We start from the raw sequence: 11,870 nt of genomic DNA, 5'->3' as shown, positions 1-11,870 counted from the left end.
GGGATTGCTTTGCAGAGAAATACACTACTATATCCAATTTGAGGAAAATTCTATTCAGCATAAAGTCAGTTGATATTGATTAAATTCTCAAGTATGAGGATGGAAATAGAAACATACTAGGTTTTCTAATGTGTAGGAAGTCACTCTAAAATTTACAACAGCAATTTATTGTTTCCCACAATTGAGACTGTGAGATTAACTGGGTGGTTCATCTGCTGGCCTCCCTTGGGGAGAAGAGAGGAGAAGAAGATTCTTTTATAAAGGAGAGGAGAAAATTGGGAGGGGCTGTTATAAACAAAGAATCCTCTGGAGGAAACTGGGAGTTCCAAGGATAGTAGCTTTTCATTAGCTGAGCCGTGACTGTCTCTCATTGGCTGGGCTGTCACTGGGCCGGGACAAATTCTTCTTTCCTCCTGCTGGGTAGTAAAGTAGTAACCTTCTTGCTGTTGGGGTCTGCAGTTGATGGCAAGTGGTGGGCGTGAGAGCTCCCTCTTCTGGCCTCCTGACTCCATTTAAATGAGGTTTCTGTTTTCTTATTATTTTTTTTTAACATCTTTATTGGAGTATAATTGCTTTCCAATGTTGTGTTAGTTTCTGCTGTATAACAAAGTGAATTACCTATACGTATACATATATCCCCTCCCTCTTGCGTCTCCCTCCCACCCCTCTAGGTGGTCACAAAGCACCGAGCTGATCTCCCAGTGCTATGTGGCTGCTTCCCACCAGCTATCTGTTTTACATTTGGTAGTGTATGTATGTCCATGCCACTCTCTCACTTTGTCCCAGCTTAACCTTCGCCCTCCCCGTGTCCTCAAGCCCATTCTCTACGTCTGCGTCTTTAGGTTCTTCAGAACCTTTTTTTTTTTTTTAGATTCCATATATATATGTTAGCATAAGGCATTTTTTTTTCTCTTACTTCACTCTGTATGACAGAATCTAGGTCCATCCACCTCACTACAAATAACGCAATTTCTTTTTACGGCTGAGTAATATTCCCTTGTGTTTATGTGCTACATCTTTATCCATTCATCTATCAGTGGACACTTAGGTTGCTTCCATGTCCTGGCTATTGTAAATAGTGCTGCAGTGAACATTGTGGCACATACTTCTTCTTGAATTATGGTGTTCTCAGGGTATATGCCCAGTAGTGGGATTGCTTGGTCATATGGTAGTTCTATTCTTAGTTTTTTTAAGGAACCTGCACACTGTTCTCCATAGCGGCTGTATCAATTCACATTCCCACCAACAGTGCAAGAGGGTTCCCTATTCTCCACACTGTCTCCAGCATTTATTGTTTGTAGATTTTTTTTTTTTTTCTGTACGTGGGCCTCTCACTGTTGCGGCCTCTCCCACTGCGGAGCACAGGCTCCGGACGCGCAGGCTCAGTGGCCATGGCTCACAGGCCCAGCCCCTCTGCGGCATGTGGGATCCTCCCGGACCGGGGCACGAACCCGTGTCCCCTGCATCGGCAGGCGGACTCTCAACCACTGCGCCACCAGGGAAGCCCAACTGTTTGTAGATTTTTTCATGATGGCCATTCTGAACAGTGCCAGGTGATTATTTCATTGTAGCTTTTTGTTGTTGTTTATTTTTATTTATTTATTGGTTGCTCTGGATCTTCATTGCCCCACATGGGCTTTCTCTAGTTGGACTGAGCGGGGGCTACTTTTTGTTGCGGTGTGTGGGCTTCTCATTGCAGTGGTTTCTCTTGCTGCAGAGCTCAGGCTTTAGGCGCGTGGGCTTCAGTAGTTGTGGCGCATGGGCTTAGTTGCTCCGCGGCATGTGGGATTTTCCCAGACCAGGGCTCGAACCCGTCCCCTGCATTGGCAGGTGGATTCTTAACCACTGCACCACCAGGGAAGTCCCTCTGGAGGGTTTTTATCATAAACGGGTGTTGAATTTTGTCGAAAGCTTTCTCTGCATCTATTATCATATGGTTTTTCTCCTTCAATTTATTAATATGTTGTTTCACATTGATAGATTTGTGTATATTGAAGAATCCTTGCATTCCTGGGATAAACCCCACTTAATCATGGTGTATGATCCTTTTAATGTGCTGTTGGATTCTGTTTGCTAGTATTTTGTTGAGGATTTTTGCATCTATGTTCATCAGTGATATTGGCCTATAGTTTTCTTTTTTTGTGACATCTTTGTCTGGTTTTGGTATCAGGATGATGGTGGCCTCATAGAATGAGTTTGGGAGTGTTCCTCCCTCTGCTATATTTTGGAAGAGTTTGAGAAGGATAGGTGTTAGCTTTTCTCTAAATGTTTGACAGAATTCGCCTGTGAAGCCATCTGGTCCTGGGCTTTTGTTTGTTGGAAGATTTTTAATCACAGTTTCAATTTCAGTGCTTGTGACTGGTCTGTTTATATTTTCTATTCCTTCCTGGTTCAGCCTCATAATGTTGTGCTTTTCTAAGAATTTGTCCATTTCTCCCAGGTTGTCCATTTTATTGGCATATAGTTGCTTGTAGTAATCTCTCATGATCCTTTGTATTTCTGCAGTGTCAGTTGTTACTTCTCCTTTTTCATTTCTAATTCTGTTGATTTGAGTCTTCTCCCTTTTTTTCTTGATGAGTCTGGCTAATGGTTTATCAATTTTGTTTATCTTCTCAAAGAACCAGCTTTTAGTTTTATTGATCTTTGTTATCGTTTCCTTCATTTCTTTTTCATTTATTTCTGATCTGATCTTTACGATTTCTTTCCTTCTGCTAACTTTGGGTTTTTTTTTTTTTTTTTTTTTTTTTTTTTGTCTTTCTCTAATTGCTGTAGGTGTAAGGTTAGGTTGTTTGAGATTTTTCTTGTTTCTTGAGGTAGGATTGTATTGCTATAAACTTCCCTCTTAGAACTGCTTTTGCTGCATCCCATAGGTTTTGGGTCGTGTTTTGTCATTTGCTTCTAGGTATTTTTTGATTTCATCTTTGATTTCTTCAGTAATCAAATTATTTAGTAGTGCCTTGTTTAGCTTCCATGTGTTTGTATGTTTTACAGTTGTTTTTTTTTCCTGTAATTGGTATCTAGTCTCATAGTGTTGTGGTTGGAAAAGATACCTGATACGATTTCAATTTTCTTAAATTTACCAAGGCTTGATTTGTGACCCAAGATATGATCTATCCTGGAGAATGTTCCATGAGCACCTGAGAAGAAAGCGTATTCTGTTGTTTTGGGGTGGAATGTCATATAAATATCAATAAAGTCCATCTTGTTTAATGTGTCATTTAAAGCTTGTGTTTCCTTATTTATTTTCATTTTGGATGATCTGTCCATTGGTGAAAGTGGGGTGTTATAGTCCCCTACTGTGATTGTGCTACTGTCGATTTCCCCTTTTATGGCTGTTAGCATTTGCTTTATGTATTGAGGTGCTCCTATGTTGGGTGCATAAATATTCACAATTGTTATATCTTCTTCTTGGATCGATCCCTTGTTCATTATGTAGTGGCCTTCTATGTCTCTTATAACAGTCTTTATTTTAAAGTCTATTTTATCTGATATGAGAATTGCTACTCCAGCTTTCTTTTGATTTCCATTTGAATGGAATATCTTTTTCCATCCCCTCACTTTCAGTCTGTATGTGTCCCTAGGTCTGAAGTGGGTCTCTTGTAGACAGCATATATACAGGTCTTGTTTTTGTATCCATTCAGTCAGTCTATGTCTTTTGGTTGAGGCATTTAATCCACTTACATTTAAGGTAATTATCAATATGCATGTTCCTATTACCATTTTCTTGTTTTGGGTTTGTTATTGTAGGTCTTTTCCTTCTCTTGTGTTTCCTGCCTAGAGAAGTTCCTTTAGCATTTGCTGTAAAGCTGGTTTGGTGGTGCTGAATTCTCTTAGCTTTTGCTTTCTGTAAAGGTTTTAATTTCTCCATTGAATCTGAATGAGACCCTTGCTGGGTACAGTAATCTTGGTTGTAGGTTTTTCCCTTTCCTCACTTAAAATATGTCCTGCCACTCCCTTCTGGCTTGCAGAGTTTCTGCTGAAGGATCAGCTGTTAACCTTATGGGGATTCCCTTGTATGTTATTTGTTGCTTTTCCCTTGCTTTTAATATTTTTTCTTTGTATTTAACTTTTGATGGTTTGATTAATATGTGTCTTGGCATGTTTCTCTTTGGGTTTATCCTGTGTGAGACCCTCTGTGCTTCCTGGACTTGATTGACTATTTCCTTTCCCATATTAAGGAAGTTTTCAACTATAATCTCTTCAAATATTTTCTCAGATCCTTTCTTTTTCTCTTCTCCTTCTGGGACCCCTATAATTCAAATGTTGGTGCATTTAATGTTGTCCCAGAGGTCTCTGAGACTTTCCTCAGTTCTTTCCATTCTTTTTTCTTTATGCTGCTCTGTGGTAGTTATTTCCACTATTTTATCTTCCAGGTCACTTATCCGTTCTTCTGCCTCAGTTATTCTGCTATTGATTCCTTCTAGAGAATTTTTAATTTCATTTATTGTGCTGCTCATCATTGTTTGTTTGCTCTTTAGTTCTTCAAAGTCCTTCTTAAACGTTTCTTATATTTTCTCCATTCTATTTCCAAGATTTTGGATCATCTTTACTATCATTACTCTGAATTCTTCTTTGGGTAGACTGCCTATTTTCTCTTCATTTGTTTGGTCTGGTGGGTCTTTACCTTGCTCCTTCATCTGCTGTGTATTTCTCTGTCTTCTCATTTTGCTTAACTTACTGTGTTTGGGGTCTCCTTTTCGCAGACTGCAGGTTCGTAGTTCCCACTGTTTTTGGTGTCTGCCCTCAGTGGGTAAGGTTGGTTCAGTGGGTTGTGTAGGCTTCCTGGTGGAGGGCACTGGTGCCTGTGCTCTGGTGGATGAGGCTGGATCTTGTCTTTTTGATGGCAGGACTGCGTCCGGTGGTGTGTTTTGGGGTGTCTGTGAACTTATTATGATTTTAGGCAGCCTCTCTGCTAATGGGTGGGGTTTTGTTCCTGTCCTGCTAGCTGTTTGGCATGGGGTGTCCAGCACTGGAGCTTGCTGGTTGTTGAATGGAGTTGGGTCTTAACGTTGAGATGGAGATCTCTGGGAGAGCTCTCACCGGTTGATGTTACGTGGGGCCAGGAGGTCTGGTGGTTCAATATCCTGAACTCGGCTCTCCCACCTCAGAGGTTCACGCCTGACACCCAGCCGGAGCACCAAGACCCTGTCAGCCACACAGCTCGGGCAGCCATCCTGTCATGGAGTCACCTGAGGGTCGGGCGTCCTGTTGGGGGCTCCTCTCCTCGGGCCCCAGAGACTCCTGAGGGGCAGCCTCCTGTCAGGGGCTTCCTGGTCAGGTGCAGTTGCCTGAGGGACGGGTGTCAGGTCTGAGTCATGTGGGGTGTTGGGCACTCGCCTTCTCTGCTCCAGAGTGCGGCATCGGGGGGTTTGGCCGGCGTCTTAGCTCTGTTAATTTTCATTCACACTCCCAAACAAGGTCGAGGTCTGTGTTTTCCAACACCACCAAGTAATTCTCTAATTCTCAGTGGACACTGGTTGTCCTACAAATATAACTCAATTCTGACACTATGTACCTGGAGACAGCATCAGATCCCACAGGTTAGGGGCTCTGTCCACAGGTCTTCCCCCACTTCAGATGCCAGTCACAAGTCCGGGTTGTCACCTGTGCTTCTGACCCACTGGCTATAAATCAGAGGTTCCCATGACCCCCTTCCTTGGGTTTGATTAATTTACTAGGGTGGTTCACATAACCCAGGAAACCAGTTTACTTACTAGATTACTGGTTTGTTACAAAGAATATTAAAGGGTGCAAATGAACAGCGAGATGAGGATACAAAGGGAGAGGTCCAGAAAGGTCCTGAACACAGGAGCTTCTGTCCTCGTGGAGTTTCAGGTGTGCTACCCTATTGGTACGTGGATGTGTTCTGTTTCACCAACGTGGAAGCTCTCTGAACCCCTTCTGGGTCTTTGGAGGCTTCATTACACAGGTATGATTGATTAAACTACTGGCCATTGGTGATTGAAGTCCATATCCAGCTCCTCACATTCCCCTGGAGGTCCAGGGTTGGGGCTGAAAGTTCCAACCGTCTAATCACGTGGTTGGCTCCCCTGGCAACCAGCCCCCCTCCTTAGGGGTTTTCCAAAAGTTATCTCATTGGTATAAACTCTGATGTGGTTGAAAGGGGCTTGTTATGAATAACAAGACACCTTTATCACTCATCACTTAGGAAATTCCAAGGGTTTAAGAGCTCTGTGCCAAAAGCCAGGGGTGAAGACCAAATTTATGTTAGTTGTTATAGATCACAATATCACACAAAGACACCACCCTGCATAACCAATGAATCAAGAAATCAACGTTGGTATATCCCTACTGGCCAGTTTATAGATTTTATTCAAATTTCACCAACTGTCCCAACAATGTCAGTGTTTCCTTTTTGGTCCAGGATCCTATCCAGGAATATACATTGCCTTTAGTTGTCATGTCTTTTCAGACTCCTTCCGTCTGAAACAGTTTGTCAGCCTCTCCCTGTCTTTCATTTCCTTGATGGTTTTGAGTGCATAGGCTTTCGTTCTGTAGGATGACCTTCAACTTGGGTGTTTTCAATGTTTGCTCATGACCAGATTCAGGCCATGCGTTCTTGACAGGAACATCTCAGAGATGGTGCTGTGTTCCTCTCTGCCTCACACCAGGAGATGTGAGTCATCCCACCATTGGCCATGTTAACCTTGATCAATCTGCCAGGTTTCTCTACCTTAAATTCACCTTTGTAATTGATTAGTCTTTGAGGGAGGGAGAGGTATTCTCATATTATGCCAATATCCTGTTCATCAAACTTCCACCAACTCGCCTTCATGTTTATTGACGACTCCTATCTGCATCAGTCACCTCCACAGTGGTTGCCAAATGTTGATTCTCTATCTCCATTAGTCCTTCCGTATTTATTAGTTGGCATTCTCCTATAAGGAAGAGCTTCCTCTACTTTCTCAATTAATTTATTCATTTATTTTTATCAGTATCGACTCATTCAGTAGGTTGTCACCTATTAATATTATTTTTGATAAATACTGTTCCTGAGTGTTCAGATTGTTTCTAACTTGACTGGGGGTAGAGAAACCCCTTCAAGCTGGTTCCTTTTACATGTCCCCATTATTCATTGAGCTTTTCCTTATTTTCTGGCACAAGAAGATGTTCCAGTCTTTATCCCTCTCTCTCTCTCTCGCACACACATCCTTGTGATTTGACAAAGATGACCTCGGTAAACCTTATGAGTTATATGCAAACTTTTGTGTGATTGATTGTACATTTTTCTGGGGAGAGATCTAGCTTAGCTTTTACTGGATTCTCAAAGAACGTCCCTGACCTCCACAAGTTTAAGGACCACAACTAACATCTCAAGAAATGCCTATTGAGTCTTTCAGATCTACCATTTTTCAGGTTCCTTATTATTGGGTAGCTTGGAGGGGTGTTATTTCCTTTTGCTATCTCAATTACGTCCGCCCTAAAACAATCTCCAGCTCATAGGAAATGCTCAATAAATGTTAACTATTAAGATTATTAGGGAGGATTCTCATGCTCTGGTGCTAGATTTCCTCAGTCTGAGTTCTGAAAAATCTCTTTCTCCGAAATCCAACAATCCATTTAGAGTCTCCCTTCTCAGCCCCTGTAATACATCTTCAGTTGCCTCCTCCATGGTCTGAAGCACCTTAAATTCAATGTGTCTAATGCCAAACTCACGACCCTCTTGAAATCAGTTTTCCTCAGCAATCTCTGTTTCTGAGAGGGGAGCCATCCTTCTTTCAGTACGTCAGGTGCGAAACTGTGGATTCAGCTGACTCCTTTCTTCCTGCCTACTTCCATCATCTGATCACTGTGCCAGCCAGGAATCTTATTGTAAGAAAATTCAACTCAAACTGACCTAAGCACAAAGGTACACTTTTTTCCTCTCACATAACTGAAAAGTCCAAGGGTATCCTGCTTTTGGGAAAGGGTAAGTCCAGTTCAAATCTGCTTTTTGAGCTCTGCTTTCCCTTATGTGGGTTCCAGTTCTCAGGCAAGTTTGCTCAAATGGCAAGATGGCCAGCAAGAGGCCCAGGCCTACATCATATCCTCTTAGCAACACCAGGGGAAAAAGGGCACCTTGCTCTTGGGTAACAGAAAAAACTCCCAGTTAGCTTTTATTCTAACTGGATCATGTGCCAATTCCTCAACCAATTCCTGGGGCTGGGGGCTTGGGGTGGAGGAAGTGATGCAGGTACCCAGGTGTGAGTCTAGGGGTGGAGTCAGTCCACCCAACAAACCACATGAACTGAGAATGGAGGCGGAATAGTTCGCTAAGAAACATATGGGTTCTATTACCGGAAGAAAAGAGGATTTATGTGGGGCAGGCTACCAGCTAATGCATAGTCTCAGAGATGGCAGATAAGCATCTGAACAGGTAAGTGATGTAGGCACTGAAAATGAAGAGAGGAAAGCATTTTAGAGATAGCCAAGCATTAGAATAAGAGAGGTGAGAATCAAAGAAGACACTAATTTCTGGCTTAAGTGATCGGCTGGTGGTAGTGTCTTCCCTGAGACTGGGAACAGATCTTGAAAGAAGGAAAAATGATGAGTTGAATTTACGTGTTGATTTTGAGGTGTCTATGGGATCTTTAGGTGGAGCTGTGCAGCAGGTGTGGGTTGGAGAGGTGAACGTGGGGTCACCAGCCATGGGAGTGGTTGACAATGAGCCATGAAGTATGTGCACAGTGGGAAGAGGGCCAGGATGTAGCCCAGTGAGAACACTTTTTTGTTTTAAATAAAATTTTTATATTTTTTGGCTGCACTGTGTGGCTTGTGGGATCTTAGTTCCCTGACCAGGGATCAAACCCGTGTCTCCTGCAATGGAAATGCAGAGTCCTAACCACTGGACTGCCAGGGAATTCCTCCAGTGAAAACGTTTTAAGGGAGTGTTCCAAGAGTGATTAATAGTACCAAATACTACACAAGGCAAATACAAACAAAAATTGGTCCATCTAACTAGCAACCAACTGGTGACGTTGGTGAGTAGTTTCCTTGGAGTTGTAAGGGCACAGCCAGGATTAAGAAGAATCAAGGACAGCATGGGAGAAGAGGAAGTGGAGGCTTAGAGCACACACACCCCTCTGAAGTAGCGTGGCTGTGTACAACGATGGGCTGGAATTCAGTGTCTTTTCCCTACAACACGTATTCTTCACACTTATCAGTCAATGCTTAAATTGCTTTGAGTTGCTTTTGTTTGAAAAGTATGCACATCTGTTCCACATTCTCAACTAGACTCTAAGTTCTTGAAGGTAGAATATGACAATCTTTGTGAACTTCCTTAGGATCTAGCACAGTGCTCTGTTCACGGTTAAGAATAAAACTATTGTTGATTAATAAATACTGATTTAGAATCGAGAGCAAAGGGGTCTCCTTCCCCCAGTAACTTGGGCAAGTGTCTTGGTGCCTGATTATACACAAATTTTTCTCCCATTCTGGGAAAGAAACATGTAGCAACAGAGGGCAAATGTTTACAGGGTCCTGGGGTCCCTAGAGATGCTGTGTTTTGAGGGCTACCTGACATTTGCTGATTTGTGGGCTAGGACACAAAGCAAAAGGAGAGGCCTGTTTTATACACATTCATCAAGCAGAATAAAACCTTCATAGTCCACACAGAATCCTTAATGGTGGTCAAGATCTCTGACCTGCCTCAACAAGGCCAAGCAAGAAGACTAATCCCATTTGAAAGAAATTTCTGTGAGTGCTCCATGTTAAAAGTTCCAGACTGGTCTTGGCTGGTTCTTGTACTGATTAGAAAAAGCAGGACAAAGTGGTTAAATGAGGCAGTGTGACATCAAGAAAACAGGGGCAATTCCCTCACTGTCCAGTGCTTAAGACTCCGCATTTCCATTGCAGGGGGCACGGGTTTGATCCCTGGTTGGGGAACTAAGATCTCACATGCTGTGTGGTGCAAACAGAAATTTAAAAAAAGAAAAAAAAAATTAAACTTGGGAGTCAAAACACCTGGCTCTCTATGCCTGGCTTTGTCATTAGTTGGTGCCCTTGGGCAAGCTTGCCCTTGAGCAAACTGTTTGATTTTTTTTTTAAGTTTTATTTTTGGGTCTTCCCTAGTTGCAGAGAGCGGGGGCTACTCTTTGTTGTGGTGCGTGGGGTTCTCATTGTGATGGCTTCTCTTGTTGCGGAGCATGGGCTCTAGGCACACAGGCTTCAGTAGTTGTGGCACACGGGCTCAGTAGCTGTGGCACATGGACTTAGTTGCTCCGTGGCATGTGGGATCTTCCCGGACCAGGGATCAAACCCGTGTCCTCTGCATTGGCAGGCGGATTCTTAACCACTGCACCACCAGGGAGGTCCCCAAGCTGCTTGATCTTTGAGGCTTCGTTCTAATTTGTAATGATGCGATAATACCTATCTTGCCAACTTCATTAAATTCCAGTGAATGGCTCACACAATCCTCCCTCCTTCCTTTTAGATAAGAAGTGAACTTTTTAGAGAGATACACATTCCACATACAGAATGCAGTCCATCTCAAAAGGCTAGAGGCCCTGGAATATGGGGTTGTTAGTTTTTATGGGCTGGGTAATTTCATAGGCTAATGAGTGGGAGGATTATTCCAACTATTTTGGAGAAGGGGTGGAGATTTCCAGAAATTGGGCCACCACTCACTTTTTGACCTTTGATGGTCAGCTTAGGAACTGTCATGACACCTGCGGGTGTCATGTCATTTAGCATATGCTAATGTATTACAATGAGCATATAATGAGGCTCAAAGGTCCACTGGAAGTTGAATCTTTCGCCATCTTGGATCTAGTTGGTTCTAACCAGTTTTTGTCATGTCCTATGGCTATGTCATTCTTTTAAAGGTTGTGTCCTGACCCCTCCCCTCCTGTTTCATCCCCCGCTCAGAGATTTTACTCCCACATTCTAATGGGAAGCAAGGGGCAATGGTCAGTCTTCTGTAACTGCTTCAAGGCTGAGTAGGGGCGTCGACCCTGCCTGTCAGTCCTCCCTCATTTATTAAGGACTAAAACCATATGTAAAAATGTTGGGTAAACTGCAAAGCAGGAATGGTGATTTTTTTTTTTTCTCTGACCCCTCACCCCAGGAATGATGATTTTTAATGTGTTAAGCACCTACTATATGCTTGGTACTTTGTTCATTTACAACATGTCTGTCCGCAAGGTACAACTTCAATCACTACTCAGTTCTCTATGACATGTTCCCCTTATAACATTATCTTCTCTTCGGATCACTGGTGTTTCAGATATTAGTTTTAAAGCAAGATCTTTTTTTTTTTTTTTTTTTTTGTGGTATGCAGGCCTCTCACCGTTGTGGTCTCTCCCGTTGCAGAGCACAGGCTCCGGACGTGCAGGCTCAGCAGCCATGGCTCACGGGCCCAGCCGCTCCGCGGCATGTGGGATCTTCCCAGACCGGGGCACGAACCCGTGTCCCCTGCATCGGCAGGCGGACTCTCAACCACTGTGCCACCAGGGAAGCCCTAAAGCAAGATCTTTTAAAGATCAGAATCTATCATAACAACTTTGCATACTCCAAGGTGCTTGATTAATAATTAACAGCATCTTCGAACTCAACTGATCCAGATAGACCCAAATCATGCTCTCTGGACAACATGAAAATCCCACATAGTCAAGCAATGGAGCAGATGTAACAATAAGGACATAGGTGAGAAGTACGGACAGAGAGGCTATGTTAGTTGTGTATTGGAATAGCAGGCACAGAGAGTTGCAAACACTCCAGCAATATAGGTGATGCTTAAAGGCAATTTTCAGAAATAGGAGAAAGAAACTTTAAAATGAACATGAGGGGAAAAAAGCAGTGTTATGCAAACAAAATAGGAAAACCTAAAAAAAACCCCTTCAGTTCCTGAATCTTCAGTTCCTTGTTGCTCC

This window comes from Phocoena phocoena, chromosome 11 (assembly GCF_963924675.1).
Source record: "Phocoena phocoena chromosome 11, mPhoPho1.1, whole genome shotgun sequence".
Classification (NCBI taxonomy): domain Eukaryota; kingdom Metazoa; phylum Chordata; class Mammalia; order Artiodactyla; family Phocoenidae; genus Phocoena; species Phocoena phocoena.
The sequence above is the reverse complement of the archived record's forward strand: the minus strand, read 5'-3'. Positions refer to the sequence as shown.